At 39.3% G+C, this 25642-nt stretch overlaps 1 protein-coding gene across 1 annotated transcript in view; it reads left to right on the top strand.

The window, feature by feature from the left end:
• The first annotated feature begins 5635 nt into the window (after positions 1-5635).
• The window catches only part of LOC133444434 (voltage-dependent calcium channel gamma-5 subunit), a 37743-nt gene continuing 17736 nt past the window's right edge, over positions 5636-25642 (top strand). Inside the window, exon 1 of the mRNA XM_061722226.1 lies at positions 5636-5790. The gene's annotated coding sequence lies outside the window, so the exon portion shown is untranslated. The remainder of the gene's footprint in view (positions 5791-25642) is intronic.

Genomic DNA, 25642 nt, shown 5'->3' with positions numbered 1-25642 from the left:
TCTTCTTATGACGCTTCTGCATCTACTTGACAATTGTTATCAGAGCTTCTTAAGTTGCTTTAGTTGATACAGTTAGATTTGACACAGTAAGAAATGATGCACATCCTGCTTTTCTAATTTTGCATGCTCACCTTTGCACATCAGTCTAGGCTGATTTTAGTATGAAAAACATGTTGCCATGTACAGCAACAACATATTCAAGGGGAAACACTAGACTTAAGAAGGCTGTTGGCATTTCTGGGGCTTTTTATAACAAGAAGGGGAACATTTTAGCCACTTAATTAAATGTTACAAGTTTCTGGTTGCTTAGTGTAATCTTCATATTTCTTCATAACTTTCACAAGCTAGAGGAAAGATATCTATTGGAATTTAAGTAAATCTAGTTTTATACTCATGAAGCACAACTGCACTTATAATTAAAGAGTTCTTAAATATGTTGAAGTAGTGTTGCTGTTTCTCTGCCATTATTGTGGTTTTCTGTTCGTATGGTCACATTCTACTCATGATCTGACCTTTGCAATTGGACATACAGTTAGAGGATATAAGTTCCATGTTTCTAAGCATCTAACATGAAGAGAAATATTACATTGTTTTAACAGATATGCAGTGAAAAAGGGATGTAACAACAGAAGTTCCTCTGAAATATATTGAGGAGTTTTCAGTCAGTCTCACAGAGAACAACAGACAAAAAATCAATTTCTTAACAGGGGTCCTGACTGATCAGTAAAAGGTTTTCCATTAATGTATTCCAGCCTTGATGTCTACATCATTTTTAATGCCTCTTTGTCTAGTTAGTCACGTTTATGCACACACTCCTCAGAACCACCTGATAAAGTCCATCTATCTTAAATATTTTCTCAAATGAGGAGCCGTAGCCATAACTCATCACTGGCAGGCAGCCAGTGTCTTGAGTGCTGGCCTACAGACATAAGAGGAGATGGGTTTTTTTTCCAACTTATTAGTGTTATTTATTCTTGTGGTCTTATTTTTCCTTTTCGTCGTGGTGTAATTGTAGTTTTGTTTTTTAATATTTATTATTCATTTATTTTTTGCCGATTTGCATTACGGTACTGGGGGTCTTGACACAACATTATTATACATATATATATATATATATATATATATATATATATATATATATATATATATATATATAAAGAAGAGACGCTAAAAAGAGATGGTGAGTTTCACCAAGAATGGCTTCAATGTCCTTCAACAAACAAGAAATACTGGCCAATTTACCAGAATACCATGAAAGGATTATTCTAACATATGATTGACCGTGTTTTCAGACTTTAGACACTGTTTTAATGCCATTTTTTTGGAGATATAAGCCTCACAGCATGCTTACTAGAAACAGCTGGTGTTTGAGCTTTTGTTTGTGTTTTAGTTGCTAACGCTTCTTAATGACAGGTAGAAAAACGCATCAACACACCCTCAGCATAACTTCTACTGCTAGAAAACAGCAAAAGCTAAGCCATTTACAACTTTTATCAGAAAACAGATGCTTTATTATTACAGCCTGGTACATATCTGTAACAAGGGTCCAGAACCAAAGCTGACTAATGATTATACTGTGGTTTGTTTTTGTTTTGGCTTTTTACCTTTTGTAAGGGGGCACCAAAGCACATAATCATGTTCCGCAAATTGATTTGGCAAAGGTTTTTACATCATATGCCCTTCCTGACACAATCCTCCCTATTTATCCAGGCTTAGTGAGTTGCTGGGGCAATAGGACAATGTGGGGTTCAGTGTCCTGCCCGAGGACAATGGCACATGGTGGCGCTAGAGATTCAGTCAGATTGGAGGAGGACAGACTTTACTTGTTACGCAACAGGTTTGCATTACATAAAAAAACCAATGACAAATTATAAAGACGGCAGTTATCACCATAGGGCTTGACCCTATCTATGAGAATATTTTGACATTCAGAAGAATCTTAAACTTAAACCCACTCCTTGTTTTGTACATAAATAATCTATTTAGGGGAAATTACACACAAATTATACACAAAGTGAATTTCCCCATTGAGGGAGAAATAAAGGACAATCTTATCTTATCTTATTAACCTTTCAAGCTCTTAGAAAAGCCAAAGGAAAGGAAAGTTCCAGTTGCCTGTCTTTCCACTTCACTTCATGGGCCGAGGATGACATTTTCTTCATTTAGTGATAAACTCATTCTCACTATAAGAGGTGCAATCTTCTCTCTTGCTCCTGTCAGAGCCTGTCAACACTTCTTCCATGGTGTATCCGTGGTGTTTGGTGGACCATCGTCATGTATATGGAAAAGGGCTCTCCAGTTTGATTTGTTATTGTTGAATCTTTTCAACACCATGTGCTAACATATTGCTTGTAGGTTTTTTGTCTTTAATCTGATCCACCAATTACATGTTTAAACCAAAAACATGACATCTTTGGTCACGTAGTAGAGCTCAGAATTTCCTGTGGGATGTCTTGAATGTTCATGCTTACTGTCCTTGTTCCTTCTGGAGAAGTTTAAATTATACACACAGCGATGAAAATTTGGACTTGATTACATTCAAATGAGGCCAGTGAGCATTTATATGAAAGAGCAAACCAGAGCCAGCCTGATGTCTCTTTATTCACTCCTGCCTATGGTTAGTTATGGTAGATCATCAGACACATACATGAGACCAATGCACATATTTAGAAACAGCTTGTGCTGAATTCAGCCTGACAGCAACTCAACTAATTTGTGCTTTCCCCTTAAACATGTGAACAAATCATGAACCTATCACAATTAATTCAGTTTGAGTGCAGCATGTTAAACAAATTATCTACATACAGCCCCCATTTGTCCGTTTTATACAATTACATAAGTGTCCTAATCTAATTTGAAAATCCATGTGCAGGCTTTACACAATCTGTTTACATGTCAAATCAGGTTGAACTCTACATTGTTGGGAAATGGTTTTTATAACCCTTTGCAGATTGATGTGCAGCAACAATTACTTCTCTAAAACCATTGTTTATGTCTTTTTTGTGAATACACCATACACATGGAAACATTTGTTGATACCCTTCCATTAACGAAAGAAAAAAAAAACCCAGTTGTCACTGAAATAACTGACCAATGGAAAATGATAACTTACTGATGAAATTGGTCTTGAAAAGATCGAGAAATGTAATTAGTATCACAAGTGTCTTCATAAGTCAGTCTGATAATTTAAAGGGTGAAAAGTTGTTACTCTGCTGCTTGGTATCACAATGAACATGGACTAAAGAAAGCAGATGAGAGATTTTCCTGAGGAGATCAGAAAGATAATTTGTAGACGAGCATGTTAAAGGTAAAGACTATAAAACCATCTTCAAGCCGCTTGATGTTCCTGTGACTACAGTTACACATTTTATTTAGAGGTTTGAGGTCTGCAGGACTGTTGCCAACCTCCCTGGACATGGCTGCAAAAGGAAAATTGATGACACATTTAAGAGATGGGTAATACAAATGGGAAGCCAAAGAGCCTTAAAAAACTCTAAAGAGATTCAAGGTGAACTCCAAGGTCAAGTTACTTCTGTGTGAGATCACATCATCCATCACTGTTTGAGGCAAAGTGGGGATGACCGACGAGGACTCCACTGTTGAAAAAATCCCAATTGGAATTTGTCAAAAAGCTTCTGCAAAAATGTTCTTTGGGCAGATGAGACAAAACCGGAGCTTTTTGGCAAGTTGTGTCAGCTGTATGTTCACAGATGCAAGAGTTGAGAGAAAAGAAAACAGTAGCTGTTATGAAACATGCAGAGAGTCAGTTATGTTTTGCAGCTCTTTTGCTGCGTCTGGAACAGAGTGTCTAGAAACTGTGCAGAGTACATTGAAATCTCTAGACCATCAAGGTATTCTGCAGCGAAAAATACTGACAGAAATCTGAGTCTCAGTCGCAGTACAGCAAGATAACAAAATAATGACACCTAAAGCACTAAAAACACTGATGAATGGCTACGAACAAAACATTGGACTATTCTGAAGAGGCCTTATGATCCCACTTATCAATCCTTTGGAAGTTGGAAAGAGCTAAAAAAATGCAGTCTGGAGAAGAAACCCTCAAACCCTAGGCAGTTATGAGCGGTAGGCCAAAATACCTGTCCACAGGTGCAGAAGTCTCCCTGAAAGTTACCGTACTGAAATCCCTTGATAGCAGTGGTTGCCTCAAAAGGCAATGCAACAAAATATTAAGTTGAGGGTCCCATAGTTGTTATTCAGATCAGTTTCATTAGTTGTTGGTGTTGTTTTCAAATGATTCTGTTGAACCACAACTCTAAAGCATTGTTTGATTTCCATTAGTCAGTGTTCAGTATTTGTTTACTTTCGTCATTTTCAATTTATCTCAGTGACCATTGTGTATTTTTTTCTTTCTTCAACGGAAGGGTACATATTTGTGCATACCCCCTCAAACCATCTGGAAACACAAAAATGAACTAATGTTATTTGGTTTTGGCTTATTTTTCGTGAAATAAATAACAGTGGGAAAAGTGTGTTGTTGTTTTTCGTTTGGAGTTGTATTTTCATAATGCTTACTGCAATCAGAGGTTTTTACGTTGGTGGGTTTTTCAAAAGAGATGGTATTTTATAGTTTTCATCGTGAAGGTGCGTAAAAAAAAATGTTACACGTTGTGGAGTTTTTTAAATCAAAATGACTATTACATCTAATCAGTATTTCATGTACTAACCGACATCTACACTGATACAAATATTGTGCTTGAGCTACTTAAAAAAAATAAGTCAACTTTTTGCATGAGATTATTGTGTAGATCAAGAAAGACTAGTCTTTGTATAAACTACTTAATTGTATGTATGTGAATAATACATTTTGCAAGTACAGTCAACTTAATTGTGTTAAGTTTACTTTATTTATCAAAATTAAGTTGACTTTAAAAAGAAAAAAAAAGAAAAAAGGAAAAAAAAAAAAAAGAGAGAAAAAAAGGAAAAGAAAATTAAGTTGACTTTACTTGCAAATGAATTTTGTACATACTAAAAATTGAGTAGTTTATACATAGACTAGTCTTTCTTGATCAACATAAAAATTTAATGCGAAAAGGTCGCCTTAATTTTTTTAAAGTAGATTAAGCAAGATATTTTTTACTGTGGTGTTCTACTTAAACAAATAAAGCATGATTCATCTAAACTTTGGTCAATCTGCCCAATAGATTAAAATTGTTAAAGGAAAGGTAAATACAACAAGATCATTGCTTGTAGTTTATGTGTAAATGAAAAGATTGTTAAGGAAAAAATGCACAATGTCTTGTTTTGTTTTTTTTGAACAAATGCAGATTAAGATCAAAACTAGAGGTATTCATGTAAAGAAACTACCGGTAACTTCATTTTTAATTGTTAATATCACAGATTTAAATATGTTATATTTACATGCGCTTAGATTTTATTTATTTTTTTCAGTGTACATGGACCTTTCCTCCCAATGTCGCCTTTAAACCATTCCCCATCACATAGACCGAAGGCTGATTTATGGTCCCGCGTTAAATCGACGCAGAGCCTACGGCGTAGGGTACGCGGCGACGCGCAGCGTACGGTAACGCGGAACCATAAATCAGGCTTGAGTGTCTCCCCTCCACACCTGAGGAGGGGGAGCAGAGCGGCCGCTCACAGCGCACTGTGACCGGAGCCGAGCTGCTGCTGACCGAGAGAGAGTCCTGCTCATCTGACTCTGCAGCGCTCAAATCCCAAACCAGCGCACCCACGGAACACGCAGAAAAGTGAGGAGGACGCAGAGAAGGAGCGAGAGGTCGTGCCTTTTCTCAACCAGTCTTCTTCGTGAAGGTAAGACATACTGAATAAGTATACTTTTTTTGTTTTCTTGAGTGTTTATTAGATCGAACGTCACGAAATGCTGTGCAAGACCCCACAGCGTGTGTTTGAATGGGTTTTTTTTGTGTGGCTTTAATGGTTTTTCTTCGTGGCATTTACACTGACGCTTGTTTGAATGATTATATTTTTTTTCTCTGGTGATCGCAGTTGATCCTCCACTGACTGTATCCACCACACTGCAATGTTGTAAAGTGTGACTGTGGAGCGTTTTTGATATCCATTATTTTACTGTTACTTAACCTTGGACATCATGCTAAATACTGCCATAAATGTATGCATAAACTGACCTCTTAAGAAAAATGGCTGTTCTTCCTATAGTTTGTGACACGTAATATAAATATTAATTCTCTCTTTACGACATTTAAAATCACTTCACATTGTATTGTCCAAATTCAGCTGAATGTATGTGGAAATATAGTGTTATTGTCGCAAAATAGTATAACTTATGAAAAGTCAACACCCCACACAAAAAGAACCAAGTCTAAACTATATGTACTATATGTAAAAGCTTACTTGCGTCATTTGAGAGGTTCTTGTGTTTCTAGCGCACGCAGACTGAATTGTTCAGCATGGGAACGTGCGTGACTTTCAGCACCGCGGACAGCGAGGGCACTTTGGTATAGATTTGGAATATGGGCAAATAATAAATTACAGCTTGGTGGATCGTCCTACACAAACGAAAACCTGAGACATTATGAAAATATCTAGTGAGTAAAATGTGTTTTATACTAGCTTGCTGCATATAAAGAGACATATATAAAATTAATAATTATAGTATGTAGGATTGTGATATGAAAGTGTGCTTTTATGGATTTCTGAGTTTTTGTTGTGGATGGTGTATCATACATCCTAACTCTTATTAGCTACTGTAGTGCTATGTCAGTAACAGAAGGTAATCTAAAAGCAACACTTTTTCCAGTTTTCCAGAGTTGCTCATTTCCAGTAGTAAAATGCCCATACTCATAGTAAAATAAAGCTGTAGCACAAAAAGAGAAAGAAATCATGTGACTTTCGGATGATAATTCTAGTGTCAGACACGCCATGTGAATGCTGTATTCTTGCTACTTGGTGCCATATCTGAGGAGAAACTTGTTGAAATGAGACATATATAGCCTGTAAATGTGATCCACATAATTGTCAGCCTGTAAATTACAGATGGAGAAGTAAGCTTTTGTGATTTTTAGCCTTCGCAGTTTCATTTCCATCTTTCTAAAAAACGCATAGTTCTTAGATCCCAACACTGTTAATCGGCATTGTCGTCAAAGTATCTGAATGAGGTTCAGTTTTGGAACTGTCAGCCAACTTAAACTTATTTTTTTTTCCAAGCATTGATTTTGATGATAGTGTCAAGTTTCTTTCACATTCATGTGAAACTGTGTGCATGATTTGAATCATTTTGTTGACTGTCTGAAAATTCATAGCTCTGGAGATTGTACTACAAAGGGCATTATGGTTCCTACCATGTCCTGTAATTTGAATAAGCAGTATTGCTAGTATCTGCTGTTGTGTTCTGTTAACTTTGCAACACCACTGCTCACAGCCATCATTTTGCAAGCAAAAACAACCCCCGAAAACATTGCTATATGTCAGCATGAATAAAAAAATGTTTGATACCATACTGAGAAACAGGAACGTGTTCAATGCCCCCTGTGTGTAAAACATATTATACAATTTCGCAACTATAGGGTAGCTGGAGTTATACCTATTTGCAGTGATCTAAGTGATCACTCAGTGGCAATATAAAAAAAAAGAAAAGACTAACTATTTTCACATTTTCTGGCCTAAAATTTATATTCAACATATTTTGTCTTATTTACATCTTATTTTTCATTAACACGGCAGCAAGGGACACCATCTAAAAATATATTTATATTATATGAATATTTTTTCCAGAGTTGTTTGTCTTATAAATTAGTTGTTGTTTAGTTGTACCTTCTAACCAGTAATAATAATACTGATTTCTCATAGTATTTGCATAAAGACCACACATAAAGGAAAAGTGATGTAAGTGAGTGTTCCATGGAGCCTCAAGTCTTTACCTTGACTGGAAATTGATCTTTTCAATGGCCCTCCATCATCTAAAGACCACCTCGATGGGAATTTCTTCAAAAAGTGAATATAGTGCCCTCAGGTAATAACACTTGCAGCGTGCTCAGCTTTTAAACACCTTCTGTTCCATGACAGCACCATTCCTAGTTTGGTATTCTGCTGAAACTTTACCAAGAATCTGGCATTGTTGAAACGTAAAACTTTTTTGTATGGAAGTCTACAAATCACAGTCGAACAGAGCACTGTTAGAATGCTGTCATTAGGATGTATATAAAATCTGTTATTATTACTGTATGTGCAATGACTCATATCACTTTTCTCTGCGTGTTTGTGCCTATATGGTTCAATGTAAAATGTAAATGTTTTTGGTATATATTTTCACGCATAAACTCCTTTGATGTGTTTATGTCGTCATGTCTTTGTCCTACTTTTTCTCTAACCTCACTCCAGCATGCCAAATACGAAACCTTGTTTTAGGACTCACTCATCAGGCCATTCATGCTTCACTAATTTAGAAGGTTCTCTGTATTGCGTTGCTTGGCGACAGGGCCGAGTCAAGCTCCTATAAACAGTGGACTTGTTCTCACAGCGAACATGCGGAAATGGATGTTGGTGCTATTGCTGTGGGTCACAGTTTTTTTTAAGCGGCAGTCAGTGGACTGTCAACGCTTTCAGAGATCACAACTGTACCCTAGCTAAAATAATAAAATAAAAATTTCTTAAAAATGTAATGAACTGTCTGCCATATTTGTCTGTATGAAATGACCCATTAATCAGTTTCTCATACAGTTTCATAACTGTATGAAAATTAGATTAGATTAGATTTGATTCAACTTTATTATCATTGCACATGTTTTTTTGTGATCAAATTTTTATTTCTTTTTTCATTTTTGAAAAAACAACATGGGACATGTATATGATATTTTAACAAAAAAAACACCAATACATAACAACAACAAATGAATAGATAAATATAATAACAAAAAGCAAATTAAAAAAAAAAAAAACAAAAAAAAAGGAATGCCCATATTATTAAGTATAACAATGCAAAATTAACGCATAAATTAAGGGCAAAAAATAAATAAATATATAAATAAATAAAAATAAAATCATAACCCTAGACATTACCCACCCACCCTCTGGATCCTATTGAACAAACCCCATTAAGCAGTTTTAATTTTTGCTTATTGAGGTAAAAGGGGGATTTTAGTTATACATTTTAAGCATAACTGGATAACATGAATGTTTCACATCAGTAAAGCGATACCTAAAGAACCTTAATCACATTCAAATTATGTATGACATTTATTTATATGCAACATCTCCCAAAATAACCTATGATTCCTGGGAATATGAACCCATAAATGTTATAGTCAAAGTTCCTCTGGTTAGTTTTGGGTGCAAATTCTCAAGAAAAGCTAATTTACATAAAAGATGGCAGTTACTACCAAGTCATTTAGACAGACCACTAGAAAATAAAAAATGACGTAGTTGAAAACCGATAACCATAATAGTCTTTTTCCATACATAATATTTTTGTATGAAACAAAAAAAAAACAAAAAAAACTAAATAAAATACAAATCAATCATCACCCCCACCCTCCCTCCCTCCCTCCCTCCCTCCCTCCCTCCCTCCCTCCCTCGGACCAACCAAATTACGTAATGCATAATTATATATTTTTTTTAAAATCACATTTGCCTTGTATCAGTATATACGCAGACAGAGTACCTATATCTTACGCAAATATACCACATATAAGTACACTTCAATACACCAAGCCAGAGAAGAACACCTTATAAGGTCAAGGACACTTTTTAAAACATGTTTTGGAGGACCTCTACGAATTGAGACCATATATTAATATTCTTCTCTCTTGCACCATGTAACCGGTCGAGATTTCCATATACCGGTACTCATATCACTGCATATCATTGCACATGTTAAAGTAGGGCAACGGAATGCAGTTAGCATCTAACCGGAAGTGGTTGTGCAGTGAAATAAACACAATGTAAACCATATACACATATATACACACATATATATATATATATATATATATATATATATATATATATATATATATATATATATATATATATATATATATATATATATATATATATATATACACTTTTTGTTACAGTATGTGCATGGGTGATTGCAGCATTCCCAGTGGTATTTACAAGTATTTACAGTAGTGCGAGAAGGTAGTTGGTAAAAAAGTCCAGTGCAATTATATTATGTACAGATGTGCAGAAAATATACTAGAATAAATGAAAACTCTTTGCCTACGAGTCTTTGAGGGTAAGCGAAACCAACACCTCCGATGATCTGCCTCAGCTATTTACATGCAAATGTGCGCTAACATTGTAAAGGCAGTTAGCTGATTTTGCAACATGAATTTTGTGATTTTAACATGGAGAAAATGTGAAAATAGGACGAATGTCATTTTCTATATTGATAGCTAAAACTACCACTTGTCTTTTCTTTTTGTCAGATGAGGCAATGTAAGCTGTTTTGGCTGCAGCAGGGATATGGCTTCAACTAGTGTTGCTAGTTTTAAAGCTACTGGCCAGAGATTACACATTAGACTAACGAAAGAGAAGGAAAATAAGCCATTTGGGCTGATAACATCCACTACCCTCCTCCAAAAGAAGACTGGAAAAAAAGAAGAAGACTGGAATACTGTAATGATTGTGGCAATAAAAGTCAAACCAAAAATCAGCTTTAATATTTTTATACTGTAATAGCAAGCCTGAGTCTGAATCTGAAATCTGAACTCTGATTTAAATCTAAGAAATACAGATGTTTTTGCGTCTCACATGTTGTTCTAGTTACTGCAGGACAGGCAAACCGGCAAAAAAAGGCTGTTCTGTTATGTATAAAGACATACATACATTTTCTAATGTGTTTGTGTGTATATATATATATATATATATACATGTGTATATGTGGGTGTGTGTGTGCGTTTGTGTGTTATAACACTATTGTATTTTACACATAATATTATATATATATATTACCGGTATAAATAATATACATACATTCATACATATTATACATGTATAACACACACACACATATATACATATATATATATATATATATATATATATATATATATATATATATATATATACACTTTTTGTTACAGTATGTGCATGGGTGATTGCAGCATTCCCAGTGGTATTTACAAGTATTTACAGTAGTGCGAGAAGGTAGTTGGTAAAAAAGTCCAGTGCAATTATATATATTTTTTTTTTTTTCTTTTTTTTTTTTTTTTTAATCGGTCAAGTCAGTTTTGCAGTCATTATTCTTTTTCTCTCTAAAAACATTAAAAAACATTTTCAGAAAGAATTTAACTAAAATAAACAAATAATTTTGCATTTTCCGCCATCAATGTGACACAGAGAAAAGCTGGTAGGAGCCCAGAGGCCATGCTGGTATCAAGTTAGGCAGATGTGCACCACAGCCAAGTAAAGGGCACATCCTCACAAGTAGGGCAGTTTCTTCCCTATCCACTTTGTTAATATGTACGCAGCTCTTGTCATGTTTAATCGGAATGTCTTGCTACAAATCGCTTACCACATGTTCCAACTACAAGTGGAAAATTCAGTAGGTAATCAGCTGCTGTTAAAGTCTTGTTCAGAGCAGGAAAAAGATCGTGACTGCATTTCTGTAATGATATAAAGACACACTATGAATATTGAACAAATCACTATAAAGTAATAAATGTACTTGAGTACATGATTTCTTATTTATACATATAGTGAGTTCTTTATAAATTGCAGCATTTTTTATTAAAAATAGAGACCATTGCTTCTCAAAATTTGGATTTTGGATTTTATTCCTACTTGACGGTAAAACAATTGTGAGAGAGTCAATAAACACTAATGAAATTACAGTTCGAACAAGATTGTAGTTGCTGTTAACACAATGACAGCCAAATGGTCATTTGGGTTGAGGTTTTACTTCATCTTAGTCTTACTTGGCAAAGGTCAAAGAATTACTGCATTATAGATTACACAATATTACACAATTGGACGCCAAAGCTGATCGTTAACTGTTTGAAAGTTTTATCTAAATATGAACTCACACAGATGCAAAGCGTAAAATCTTAGCCGTGAACAACTGTCATTCTAATTTGAATTATTTGACCATTTCTGTGGAGGGTTTGTCAGTGTCACAGTGCAGATCTCTTCTGGCATGCTTACTGACCCAGTTACTGTGGCTGGAAGAGCGTGGCTGTGAGTGCACTCCCTCTGCTGCCTCTGATGTGGACAGGCAACTCACAGTGTATGAGTTAGTTCCTGTTGGGTGACGTTGCTAACGCTGGCCCGAGAAGCCTGAGGACAGCGGTGGTCTAAATGCATGAGAGAGAGAGAGATCTGTCATCAAGCCACAGACGCAGCTAGGTGAAGCTGGTTAAACAAACACTGAGCAGCTGCAAACTGCTTTATCAGTTCCAGTCGACATACTACACAGAGAAATAAATAATATCTATAAATTCACGCACACATGATGAACTCATGATGCTGTGAAATGTTGTGTGAGTAAACAGCATTACACTTGTGAATAAACATATTTTTATAGAGTCAGTGTCACTGGCTCACAAACTATCACAAACCAGGCTGCCATTCTCACATAAAGCACTGAAAACTTTACTGAGGGAAGGTGCTAAAGGTCATTACAGTGTTTCAAATTATGAGTTTATTTTATTTATAACAGGGCCAATACATATTAATGAACATATACATGTAAATATGCAAGATTATAGCCAATGGCTAATTTTAATCTTTAGTCCCTTCATTTTTCAAATTATGCTGGATTTTTTTTGCCGTTCTAACCTTCAAAATGTTTTCAAGTAATAAATTCTCGCTAGGAAGAATTCTGTCTAGGTACTATCCTATTCTGAAGACAACAAACACTAAAAAGAAAGCAGTCATTTTGCAAGCCACGTACCATAACTTATTTTACAGGATTGTACAGAAGTAACCCCAAGTTGAAGAAGAAACTGCACCATTACTATGTTAAGTGTCAAATTTTAAGTACTTCATTTAACGTGAACAAATAAGTATTTGTTGCTTAGAAAAGGATATTTTACAGTTCATGTTGTCATTTCTGCTTAACGAAGTTACTGCTAGCATTTGTTAAAAAAAGTGACATGGCAAATATTTTAACCACCAACTGCCCAAGTAAGGTATTTATTTTTCTTTCTTTTCCTGTTGTCTACATTAGGTTAATGGTTAATACCACATTTTTGGCAAAACCTGAAAGACACTTATACATTATATGTATTCTGATACTGCAACAGAGTTGTGTGTGTGTGTGTGTGTGTGTGTGTGTGTGTGTGTGTGTGTGTGTGTGCGTGCGTGCGTGCGTGCGTGCGTGCGTGCGTGCGTGCGTGCGTGCGTGCGTGCGTGCGTGCGTGCGTGCGTGCGTGCGTGCGTGTGTGTCCCTAATTGGTGAATGTTAGACACAGACCTCACAACTGACAGAAAAACTTACCATAAAATGTTATCTTTTTATTTCTCCTCATCTAAAGTCCTCTTAATTATCAGGATTTTTTTGTCTAGTCTGATTTTTTTCATAGCTGTAGACTCACTAGAAAGGTGGGATCCCATAACTTGGTAAAAAACTTTTGGGCCCTGCGACGTAAAATAACAAGGATATGTGTGTGTGTGTGTGTGTGTGTGTGTGTGTGTGTGTGTGTGTGTGTGTGTGTGTGTGTGTGTGTGTGTGTGTGTGTGTGTGTGTGTGTGTGTGTATGGGTGAATGGGGTTTCCTTCACCAGCCCTCTTGGTGGGACAGTGGTGGGTGCAGCTTGATGACTGTGTGGTGTGTTGTAATGTATGTGATTGAGGGTGTAATGTATTGTGTTGAAATAAAAGGACATTAGCATTAGCTTTCTTTTTTTATGTACTATTTTGTCTTTTGGTCAAATATACAAAAATCATAATTACAAACCTTTTTCAGGGCAGTCAAGTAAGCATGCAATTGCTTTGAGCTGCTTTGGAGACCTCTAACTCAACAAACATTTAACGAGCAAACGGCACGTTGCTATATTTGAAGATTGTTGACTTTGGACCTTTGACTTTTCAGAAGTTGTTTTTTGACGGTTGAAAACCTTCTTATTTACTGCTGCATTTCAGTAATCGATCACAATGTACTACAACCTTTATTTCTTGCATCTCATTTGTTTAATTCTTTTTAATCAATGTCTTTCTGCCTTTAATTATGCTTTTAAACTGTTTTACTTTTTAATGCATATTTTTTTAATGTTTTTAATGCGCGAGGGCCCCCCCCCCCCCCCCCAACCATTCCGCACAGGGCCTCGCAAATCTCCCAGGCAGCTCTGGCTGGAGTAGTCACAACATTAGAGCGCGTGGCTTATTATTGATATTATTATTGATAATATTTGAAGAATGATGAGTTCATATTATTCAATATCTTATATATTCTATAAAACTAAATTAGCAACTCCAAATTTAAGTTGCTTTTTTGACAGGGACAGGTGTGTTTGGATTTGTGATTGTCACTAAATTTTAATAATGCTGTGATTAATAGTGGGTGGGTGAAATAATACATCAATCTTTTTGGAGAAATGTTTACCTACAGTGATGCCATCGCAGCAAAGACTTTGTGTACATATATTGGAAGAACCCACTGTTTAGGCAATTCATGGTCATTAATTAGTAAAAACAGAGGCAGCGCTGCATTCCCCCTGTTTAAAATGGTCAAATATGATGATATCAGCCTGAAAATCACAGGACTTATCTGTGGTGGTGAAAGAAGTCAGCAGTATGAATTTGAAGATGTGTGAGCATCCCTTCATGATAAACAGAGGGGGAACGCATTCTGACAGCAGTATTTCACGCTGTCAGAATGCGTTCCCCCTGTTTAAAATGGGTTAATATATCATTGTAGATATCTGAAATGTTCTTTTTGACTAGGAAGAATTTAATTACAGATATCTGCAACACATATCCAGTCTAGCTATTAAATGTTAAAACGGCTTGCCATACAAGTTTGCTGGTCTACTCAGAAACAGTACTAAGTACATCTATAACGGGACTGGGGGGGGGTGGTGTAGGTTTAGGTTTATTAGACAAGAACATACACACCAACAAGACAGTGTACAAGCGGTGTCACAAGAACGTTTGTTTATATTCATGGGCTTCATTTTCTTTCCATCAATACCTGGTGGGCCGGTCTAGGCTCAAAATGCCCGGGCCGATTTTTTGTCCCAGTCCAGCCCTGACCTGGATCATAAGGGGGATCCTCCTGCTGAAAGCCAGCTGGGCAGAGCAGGAAAAGAGGGAACAGACAGAGAGAATGAAGAACAGAGAGAGAAGAGACAGAATGTAGCAAATGTAGACAGCAGACACTGAGGCGGTTGGAGGGGGAGACTGCAGGTCAAGATGTCAGCAGGCATGTACCAGACATCCACACAGACAGGTGGAATTAAGCAGTAGGATGATCAGAAGGTGGGACTGCAGGTCAGCATGCAGGTCCTGAAGCTCCGGCCTGCAAACATGCACAGAAGAGAAAAGGAGGGGGCAGAGCAGCACGACAAACTACGATAACAATGGAGATCAATGATGGCTAACACTAGAGAGACGTGGTCTCTCTTGCTGATTCCTGTCAGCACTCGCGCTGCTGCATTTTGGATCAGCTGGAGGATATTCAGCGAATTACTTGGATATTCTGCTAATAACGCATTACAGTAATTTAGTCTAGAAGATACAAAAAAAAGGTTTACTTTCTTACTTTGTGGAAAAATAATCATTACAACTGTATCTGTCTCATACATATAACAAATCTTCTTTCTATTTCAGCTGTACATCGCCGTGTCTCCTGATGACACAGGGCCACTTGATGCCCTTTTTAACTGTATTTTAGATATTAAGTCATGGATGGCAGATAATTTCCTACAGCTCAACCAGGACAAAACAGAAGTTTTAGTTATTGGTCCTGAAGGCCAGAGAGAGAAACTTTTACCAAAACTACAAGATTTTAAACCTTCGAAATGTGTAAAGAACCTGGGTGTTATTTTTGACTCTGAGCTCACTTTTATTCCACACATAAAGAATATTACGAAGATAGGTTTTTACCATCTTAAGAATATAGCCAGAGTCCGCCCGTTTCTCTCTCAGGCCAGCACGGAGGTGCTGATGCATGCTTTTATCTCATGTCGTTTAGATTATTGTAATGCCCTGCTCTCTGGTCTTCCTAAAAAGAGTATTAAGAACCTACAACTATTACAGAATTCAGCCGCTCGCGTGCTGACGAGGACCAGAGGGCGGGAGCACATTACACCTGTTTTAAAATCGCTGCATTGGCTCCCCGTCCGCTTCAGGATTGATTTTAAGGTTCTTTTACTGGTTTTTAAATGTCTTAACGGTCTTGGGCCATCTTATTTATCTGATCTGTTTTTACCGTATCAACCCTCACGGACCTTGAGGTCCTCTGGCACCGGCCTTTTAACCATTCCCCGAACCGCGACCAAAACCCACGGTGAGGCTGCATTCAGCCATTATGGCCCTTATTTATGGAACAGCCTGCCAGAGAACCTCAGGGCCGCAGAGAACGTTGATACTTTTAAAAGGAGGCTCAAGACACACCTTTTTAGCTTGGCTTTTATCTGATCTCATTTTTTTTTTTTTTTTTTAAACCTTTAATCCATTTGAGTGACTTTGTATTTTATGTTATTTATTATTCATCTTAAGTTTTGTATAGATTTTTCTAAAATTTTACACTTTTTATGCATTTTTTACTTTCTTTTAATCTTTTAGTTTTTAGCTCCAGTGTTTCCTCAGGGGGGGTCGTCCACACTGGGAGGTGTGTCTGCTCCGCCCATGGGGGTGTCGTCATGGGGATCCCTCAGGCCTGGGTAGCTGGGGGAGGGACTCCACCTTCTGTGTGGGGTCTGTCCTGGTCTGTCCCGGTTGGGGGGGTCTCTGTGGCGATGCTCCTTGTGGTCATGGCCGGTGGAGCCTCTCGGTGTGGACGGCCACCCATAGGTAGTGTTTTCCTCACCTGGATCGTTAGTGCTAAGCCATGTCACCAGTCCACTTATTGTGTGTGTGTGTGTGTGTGGGCGTGTGAGTGTGTGCACATGTGTATGAGTGTGAGTGAGGGTGTGCGTATGCGTGGGGGGTGGGGTCGTATGGGATGTTTTAAATTGTACTTTTGATTGTTATTTTATCTCTGTATGTAAAGCACCATGAGTTGCACTTACACTGCATGAGTTGGTGCTATATAAATAAATAAAGTTTAAGTTTAAGTTTATTTGTTTATCACAGACAGGCGTAGAAAATGAGACACTGCAGTATTACAAGCAGGCAGCCCAACAATATGTTGATTTGTTGATCACTCCTCAATTAGCTTAGCCTTAATGAGCGCTCCAACCTCATCCTTATGTTGTGCTTTCAGTTGTGAATTTGAATAGATCATTCTCTTATTTCTCTGAAGAACCAGCTCATCCAAAATGTGGCAGCCTGAGTCCCAATAACAATTTTCAACAGATATAATATTTCTCTAATTTATATTTATAATATTTCTATGTTTCTAATTTCTCTGCATTGGCATCATGTTAAATCCAGGATTTTATCTAAAATTCTTCTCACATGTAAAGTCAATCGGTAAATTACATCATACTTTAAAGACCCTAGAGATCCACATGATCCCTAGAGCGAACCCTAACCCTTTCAGACTGGAGGCTTATTTTAGTCCCCAGAGTTTCAAAAACAGATTTGGAGGCAGAGCCTTCAGTCATCAGGCTCCTGTCTCGTGCAGCCACCTCTCAGCCGACATGCTCTCTGTCTTTAAGGTTAGACTTAAAACTTTCCTTTTTGTTAAAACTTATGGTTAGGACTGAGTTGGGTAACCCCAAGCCATCATTGCCCACATGAATACTTTTCTAAATATAAAAATATGAAACTTTTGTTATGGCTACATTTTGGACTTTACTGCACTTTCCTCTGATGTATTTGATCCTCAAAAACAAACTATACTGATCCACTACATGATCAGTTTCAGTTTGTAAATGCAAGTGTGTTGGACTGTTATTGGTAGTAGTGGCACCAATTCTCCAGACTGCATGTTTTAGCTGTCTCTACAGATGCTCAACAGGATTTAGATCAGGGCTCATAGGGGGACACTTCAGAGAAGTCCAATATTTAGTTTTTTTTCCATTCTTGGGTGTTTTTAGTTGTGTTTTGTGTCATTATCCTGTTGGAGGACTCATGACCTGTGACTGAGACCAAGCTTTCTGACACTGGGCAGCACTTTTCACTCCAGACTGACTTGATAGTCTTGATATTTTATTGTACCTTCACCGATTCGAGACACCCTGTTCCAGATGCAACAAAGCAGCTCCAGAACATAAACGAGCCTCCTCCATGTGTGAGAGTAGTTACATTGTTCTTTTCTTTGAGTGCTTCATTTTTGCATCTGCAAACATAGAGCTGATGTGACTTGACAAAAGCTCCAGTTGTGTCCCATCTGTCCAAAGGACAGACTCCCAGAAGCTTTGTAGCTTGTCAATATACTATACATTCTTGACAAATTCCAGTCTGGCTTTTTTATGATTTGCTTTCAGCAGTAGAGTCCTACTCGGTCATCCACTTTGACTCAATCAGTGATGGATGTTGTGATCTGACACCCTGATGAATCTGACCTTCAAGTTCACCTTGAATCTCTTTGGAAATAGTTCCAGGCTTTTTGGTCACTGTTTCTATATTCAGTCTCTTCAGTTCATTATTTTTTTTATTCTATTGCCACCACACCTAAGGGGGTTTGCCTAAACTAAATTTCGAAATGAAATTTCCAACAGTAGTCACAGAAACATCTATCTGTTGAAGATGGTCTTCCTGCCTTTGCCATTAACTTGCCTGACAAAATGTTTTATCTGATCATTTTAGACAACTCTCTCCTTTGCTTTCTCTGGCCCATGTCCAGTGTGGCGCACACCATGATACCAAACAGCAGAGTTTTATCCATTTTAAAGAGTCAAACTGACTGAAGACTAAAGACACTTGTGATGTTAATTGCAGGACACACAAGTTTAACATGTCACATTGGCCAAATTAAATTCAGTCTTTTCTAGGGGTACCAACTCTTTTCTTTCCTCAGGCCAGTGTCAATTTGTTTCTTATTTAAATAATTATTTTAAACTACAGTTCAAAAGCAGTGTCTGATTTTTATTAGTCAGTGTTCAGTAAGTTACCATTTATTATTACTTACTTATTTCAGTGACCCATTGTGAGTTTTCCTTCTTTTTGTCCATGTGTTAGAATTTTAAGGAGGGAAGCTATTACAAAATATTGTAAGGATAGAGTTTTATGTGATACATGTCTACGGTGGTGTAATATGGATGGTGGTTTTCAAATCAATCCATCCATCCATCCATCGTCCGCCGCTTATACGTTCCCGGGTCGCGGGGGCAGCAGCCTCAGCAGAGATGCCCAGACTTCCCTCACCCCAGAAACTTCCTCCAGCTCCTCCGAGGGGAGTCCGACGCGTTCCCAGGCCAGCCGAGAGACATTGTCTCTCCAGCATGTCCTGGGTCTTCCCCGGGGTCTCCTCCCGGTGGGACATGCCTGGAACACCACGCTAGGGAGGCGTCCAGGAGGCATCCGATACAGATGCCCAAGTCACCTCAGCTGACTCCTCTCAATGTGAAGGAGTAGCGGCTCGACTCCGAGCTCCTCCCGGGTGACCAAACTCCTCACCCTATCTCTAAGGGAGCGTCCAGCCACCCTGCGGAGGAAACTCATCTCGGCCGCTTGTATCCGCGATCTTGTCCTTTCGGTCACTACCCAAAGTTCATGACCATAGGTGAGGGTAGGTGCGTAGATTGACCGGTAAATCGAGAGCTTCTCCTTTCGACTCAGCTCCTTCTTCACCACGACGGTCTGGTACATCGACCGCATAACTGCGGACGCTGCACCGATCCGTCTGTCAATCTCCCGCTCCATCGTTCCCTCACTCGTGAACAAGACCCCGAGATACTTGAACTCCTCCACCTGAGGCAGGACTTCTCCACCCACCCGGAGAAGGCACGCCACCCTTTTTCATCCCTACCATGTCGCACTCGGCCGCAAACCGCCCCAGCACATGCTGAAGGTCCCGGTTCGATGAAGCCAACAGGACAACGTCATCCGCAAAAAGCAGAGATGAAATCCTGTGGTTCCCAAACCGGATCCCCTCCGGCCCCTGGCTGCGCCTAGAAATCCTGTCCATAAAAATTATGAACAGGACCGGTGACAAAGGGCAGCCCTGCCGGAGTCCAACATGCACCGGGAACAATTCTGATTTACTGCCGGCAATGCGAACCAAACTCCTGCTCCGATCATACAGAGACCGGACAGCCCTTAATAGAGGGCCCCGGACTCCATACTCACTGAGCACCCCCCAGAGAATGGCACGAGGGACACGGTCAAATGCCTTCTCCAGATCCACAAAGCACATGTAGACTGGTTGGGCAAATTCCCATGAACCCTCGAGCACCCTGCGGAGGGTGTAGAGCTGGTCCAGTGTTCCGCGACCGGGACGAAAACCGCATTGTTCCTCCTGAATCCGAGGTTCAACTATCGGCCGTATTCTCCTCTCCAGTACCTTGGCGTAGACTTTCCCGGGGAGGCTGAGAACTGTGATCCCCCTATAGTTGGAACACACTCTCCGGTCCCCCTTTTTAAACAGAGGGACCACCACCCCGGTTTGCCACTCCAGCGGTACTGTCCCCTTCCTCCATGCGATGTCGCAGAGGCGTGTCAACCAAGACAGCCAGAGACTTGAGGTACTCAGGGCGAATATCATCCACCCCCGGTGCCCTGCCACTGAGGAGGTTATGAACCACCACAGTGACCTCGGCTTGGGTGATGGATGAGCACGCCCCAGAGTCCCCACTCTCTGCTTCCTCAGTGGAAGGCATGTCAGTCGGGTTGAGGAGATCCTCGAAGTATTCCTTCCACCGTCCGACGATGTCCCCAGATATCCTCCCAGACCCAGGTTTTTGCCTCCAGGACCGCCCGAGCCGCGGCTCGTTTGGTCTGCCGGTACCTATCTACTGCATCAGAAGTCCCACAGGCCAACATAGCCCGATAGGACTCCTTCTTCAGTCTGACGGCATCCTGTACTTCCGGTGTCCACCACCGGGTTCTAGGATTGCCGCCACGACAGGCACCGGAGACCTTGCGACCACAACTTCGAGCCGCTGCGTCGACAATGGAGGCAGAGAACATGGTCCACTCGGACTCAATGTCCCCCGCCTCCCCCGGGATCTGAGAGAAGCTCTCCCGGAGGTGGGAGTTGAAGATGTCCCTGACAGAGGGCTCAGCCAGACGTTCCCAACAGACCCTCACAATCCGTTTGGGTCTGCCCGGTCTGTCCAACCTCCTCCTCCGCCAGCGCATCCAACTCACCACCAGGTGGTCATCAGTTGACAGCTCAGCCCCTCTCTTCACCCGAGTGTCCAAGACATGCGGCCGAAGGTCAGATGAAACGACAACAAAGTCGATCGTTGTCCTCCGGCCTAGGGTGTCTTGGTGCCACGTGCACTGATGGACATCTTTTATGCTTGAACATGGTGTTCGTTATGGACAAACTGTGACTTTTTTTAGTCCAGGGATTGGGTCGTCGAGGCACCCCCCCACGACTGCTACCCAGATCACATGGCACCAGCTTGTCATGGACCTTCCTGCGGGTGGTGGCCTACGGGAAGGCGGCGTTTCGGGCTGAGCCCGGCCGGGTCCCACGGGCAAAGACCCGGCCACCAGGCGCTCGCCTACCAGCCCCAACCCCAGGCCTGGCTCCAGGGCGGGGCCCCGGTGACGCCGATCCGGGCGACGTAACGGTCCTCCGATGTTTCCTCTTCATGGCAAGCTTGTGAACCGCTCTTAGTATGGCCCGTCACCTAGGACCTGTTTGCCATGGGAGACCCTACCAGGGGCGTAATGCCCCCGACAACATAGCTCCTAGGATCACTCGGGCACACAAACCCCTCCACCACAGTAAGGTGGCGGTTCAAGGAGGGGATTTTAACAGAGAGAGAAATTTGTCCAATTGCGTGTTATGTTTTCAAATCAAATCAAACTTTATTTGTATAGCGCTTTTCATACACACACACACACACACACACACACACACACACACACACACACACACACACACACACACACACACACACACACACACACACACACACACACACACACCACACACAGAGACAGGCGCAAGAAAACTGCAGTTCACACAAGTATATGGCTGAGCACTGAGGATCCAGGTGAGGAAACGGTATCACGGTATCTCATAACACGCAATTGGACACATTTTTCTCTTTGTTAAGTGTCGTAAGATTACTTTTCAAGTGAGTGAACTGAAAGTATTTAAATAACTGAACTGAATTTCATTGAACTGTTAGAACTTCTGTATTTTAATCATTACACATTTTTTAAACATAATATTTAAATAAGAAGGGTTTTTTTTTCAGGATGTACAATTAAAAACTGAATTAAAAGAATCAAACTTATTGGATCTTGACACAAAGTGCCTGAAAATGAAACCCTTTCATGGACAAAGGCTATTTGAATGGCCACTGATTGCACCATAGCAAGAAATAGCAGTAATTTAATAGTAATCGTTTTACATTAATGCTACTTCTTTGTGCTTTAGGATACCCTGATTGCTTAAGTGAACCTGTTAGGATTTGAATGCTCAGAGTACCTCCCACTTCCTCAGTGGAACATGTCTAGGTCTGTTTTTCTTATGTGAAAAAATATTATAGTTCCTCAGATCTTAAATCAAAGTGTGGATGCATGTTTATGCATACATGCCAAATGAAAACTATGGTCATTTGTGCTGGACATAAGACCGAATTGAACTGCTACACTCAGGTTGTGCACTATACAACAAGATTCAATGCAAATTCACCATGAAGATCGTCGTGAACCCTTCGAACTTCTCCGTCACTCCATTTCGCTGTCTTCTTTTTCTGAATGGTTTATCCGACTTTTTCCGGTCACAGTGAATCAAAGAGATAAGGACAACTATTGTGCAAAAAACCAAAACAAAAAAAATCACACATACACGAACAAAAGAGCGCTGAAAGTTTGCGACTGCGCGTCGACGCGTACCACACACCGTAGGCACGGCGTCGTTTTGACGCAGAACCATAACTCAAGCTTAACTGGCGCTCTGCGTAAACTGAGTTACACTATATTCACAAATTGCACTTATCATTGTTGTAACATATTTCACTTTGCCTGTTAGACTGGTGAGATCTTTTTTGTGTATGAATAATATACATTTGGCAGCTTTGTCAAGATTTCCGTGTTTTTTTCGACATATACCGCGGTGATTCAAAATGCAGATGTACGCAGTGCCAGATGTTAAATGCCAAGTTAAAACCCTTTCATTTGTTTGCTCCATCTTCCCAGTTTCATTTTGGGTGCTCAATGGGAGAGCATGCTGAGAACGCACTATGTTATCAGCTATTTTCAGCACGTGTGAAAGGCTTCCAGAGGTTCGATTTCCGAAAACTGTAGGCTTCAATTACTAACTGATCAATGGTTACACATTCATATGATGGCATGATCCATGATACAGCTTTTGCATCGCTAGAGTGCAATGTGGGAGGTAGACTTGAATGAAGTGTTGGAAGCTGGGAGAAAGAAAAAAAACTAGCTCAATGTAATAATGGCTTTTTGGGCATTATCAGTGCTATGACTCATATTTTATATTTTGTTTCCTTTTTGTTGCTGGAGGCAAAGAGAAAGAGCATTCAAGTGAAACATTTTATATAATATTATTTTCTTCACATGCCTCATGAATCCTCTGGTCCAATAAACTATGGTTAATTATATTCTAGTTTTCAATGAGAGAGCATATTCTGAGATTATCTCTAGCTAGGAAGGAGGACGTCCCCTGCCATGGTATCTGCCCTTACTTGTATTGCTTTTTGTCCACTTACATCTGATCTCCATTATCAATAGCTGCTGTGGAACAAGATGAAACAACAGAGTCCTGAATTTTACCCAGAATGCTCCCCCACAACTCCCAAACACATCTTTAAAGTTATGCACCTTACTAACATGTAAAGCTGGTCACAACAGTGGTGTGATGGTCAACACTGTCACCTCACAGCTGCAAGTTTACTGGATCGAGTCTCTGCTGGTGTCTCTCTCTGCCTCAACATTCATGGGTTTCTTCCAGGTATTCTGGCATCAACCCACACTCCAAAAACATCCAAATTGTGTTGAATGATGATTCAGAGTTATCAGTTTGTGTGCATGGTTGTTTGCTCTGTGACAGCTGGGCTAGACTCCATGCATCCGTTATTTACCCCCACCTATTCCTATTTAAAGTATCTGCTGGCATCTATCCCAGCTCCCTTCAGGCCAAAAGCAGGGGTACATCCTGGACAGGTCATCAGCCCATTGCAGGGCCACATATGGACAAACAATCACAAACACAATTTGAGCAATTCAGAATCAACAATTAATCTGATATACATGTTTTTGGTTTGTTGAAAGAAGCTGGAAAGAACATGCAAAGTCCACACAGAAAGACCCCTGCCAGCAGTTGAACTGGGAACCATCTTCCTGTGAGACAACAGTGTCAACCACCAAGCCACTGTGCTGCCTGGGCGAGACCCCATCCACCTCATAATTCTTATTAGGATGAAAACTATGAAGGGGATGGAGATGAAAATTGCATTAATGCATAAAAGCAATACTGTGCCTTGTTGCATTGGATGAATGTGACTACATGAAGGCTTCCTCCTGTTCCTGTAATTGTCATTTTTAAGATAGGTTCTAATATTTGTAAGAGAACAGGATTAGTTATGTCTTTATGATCCTTAAAATCTGTTGGAGTTTTCTCAAAGTTATTCATTCCTATATTTATTTCAAATTGAAAAGAATTGTCTTTTTTTTTTAAACATTTTTTCTTAATTTAACATAAAAGATTACTTGTGGTGTACCTCAAGGATCAGTGATTGGTCCAATACTGTTTATTCTTTATATTAATGACATCTGCAATGTAACTGATTTTTTTAGATATGTTTTATTTGCCGATGATACCAATTTGTTTTGTTCTGGTACAAATTTAAGGGAACTTTTGTGCTGTGTAGAAAGGGAGCTGGAAAATCTCAAGACTTGGTTTGATGTCAATAAATTATCTCTAAATATTAAGAAAACAAAATTCATGGTTTTTGGGAATCAAAATGAAAGTGATGGTAATATTAAATAAAAAATATGTAATGTTGATATTGAAAGGGTTTTTGAGACTAAATTCCTTGGGGTTGTCATCGACCAAAAGTTAACATGGAAACAACACATTGAATATATTAAAGGGAAAATTTCAAAATCACTCGCAATCCTGTATAAATCCAGAAATATACTGAATTCCAAGGCCTTGCATTTGATTTACTACTCATTGATTGTTCCCTATTTATCTTACTGTGTGGAATTGTGGGGATCCACCTTTAAAACCACCTTAAATTCAATAATAAAACTTCAAAAACGAGCCATACGTATCATCAATAAGGCTGATTACTACGTTCACACAGATCCACTTTTTCTAAATTCTCATGTTATTAAATTTTATGATTTGTTTTATTTTAAAATCATGCAAATTATGTCTAAAGCAAAATCAAAAATGCTCCCTGACCCAATACAGAGGTTCTTTTCAATTCCGGAGACTCGTTACAATCTTAGAGGTGTCTGCAATTTCACAGTACAAATAGCTAAA

The sequence above is a fragment of the Cololabis saira genome, chromosome 1, assembly GCF_033807715.1.
Source record: "Cololabis saira isolate AMF1-May2022 chromosome 1, fColSai1.1, whole genome shotgun sequence".
NCBI lineage: Eukaryota > Metazoa > Chordata > Actinopteri > Beloniformes > Belonidae > Cololabis > Cololabis saira.
Note: the sequence above shows the minus strand (reverse complement) of the source record. Positions and strands in the feature narration are given on the sequence as shown.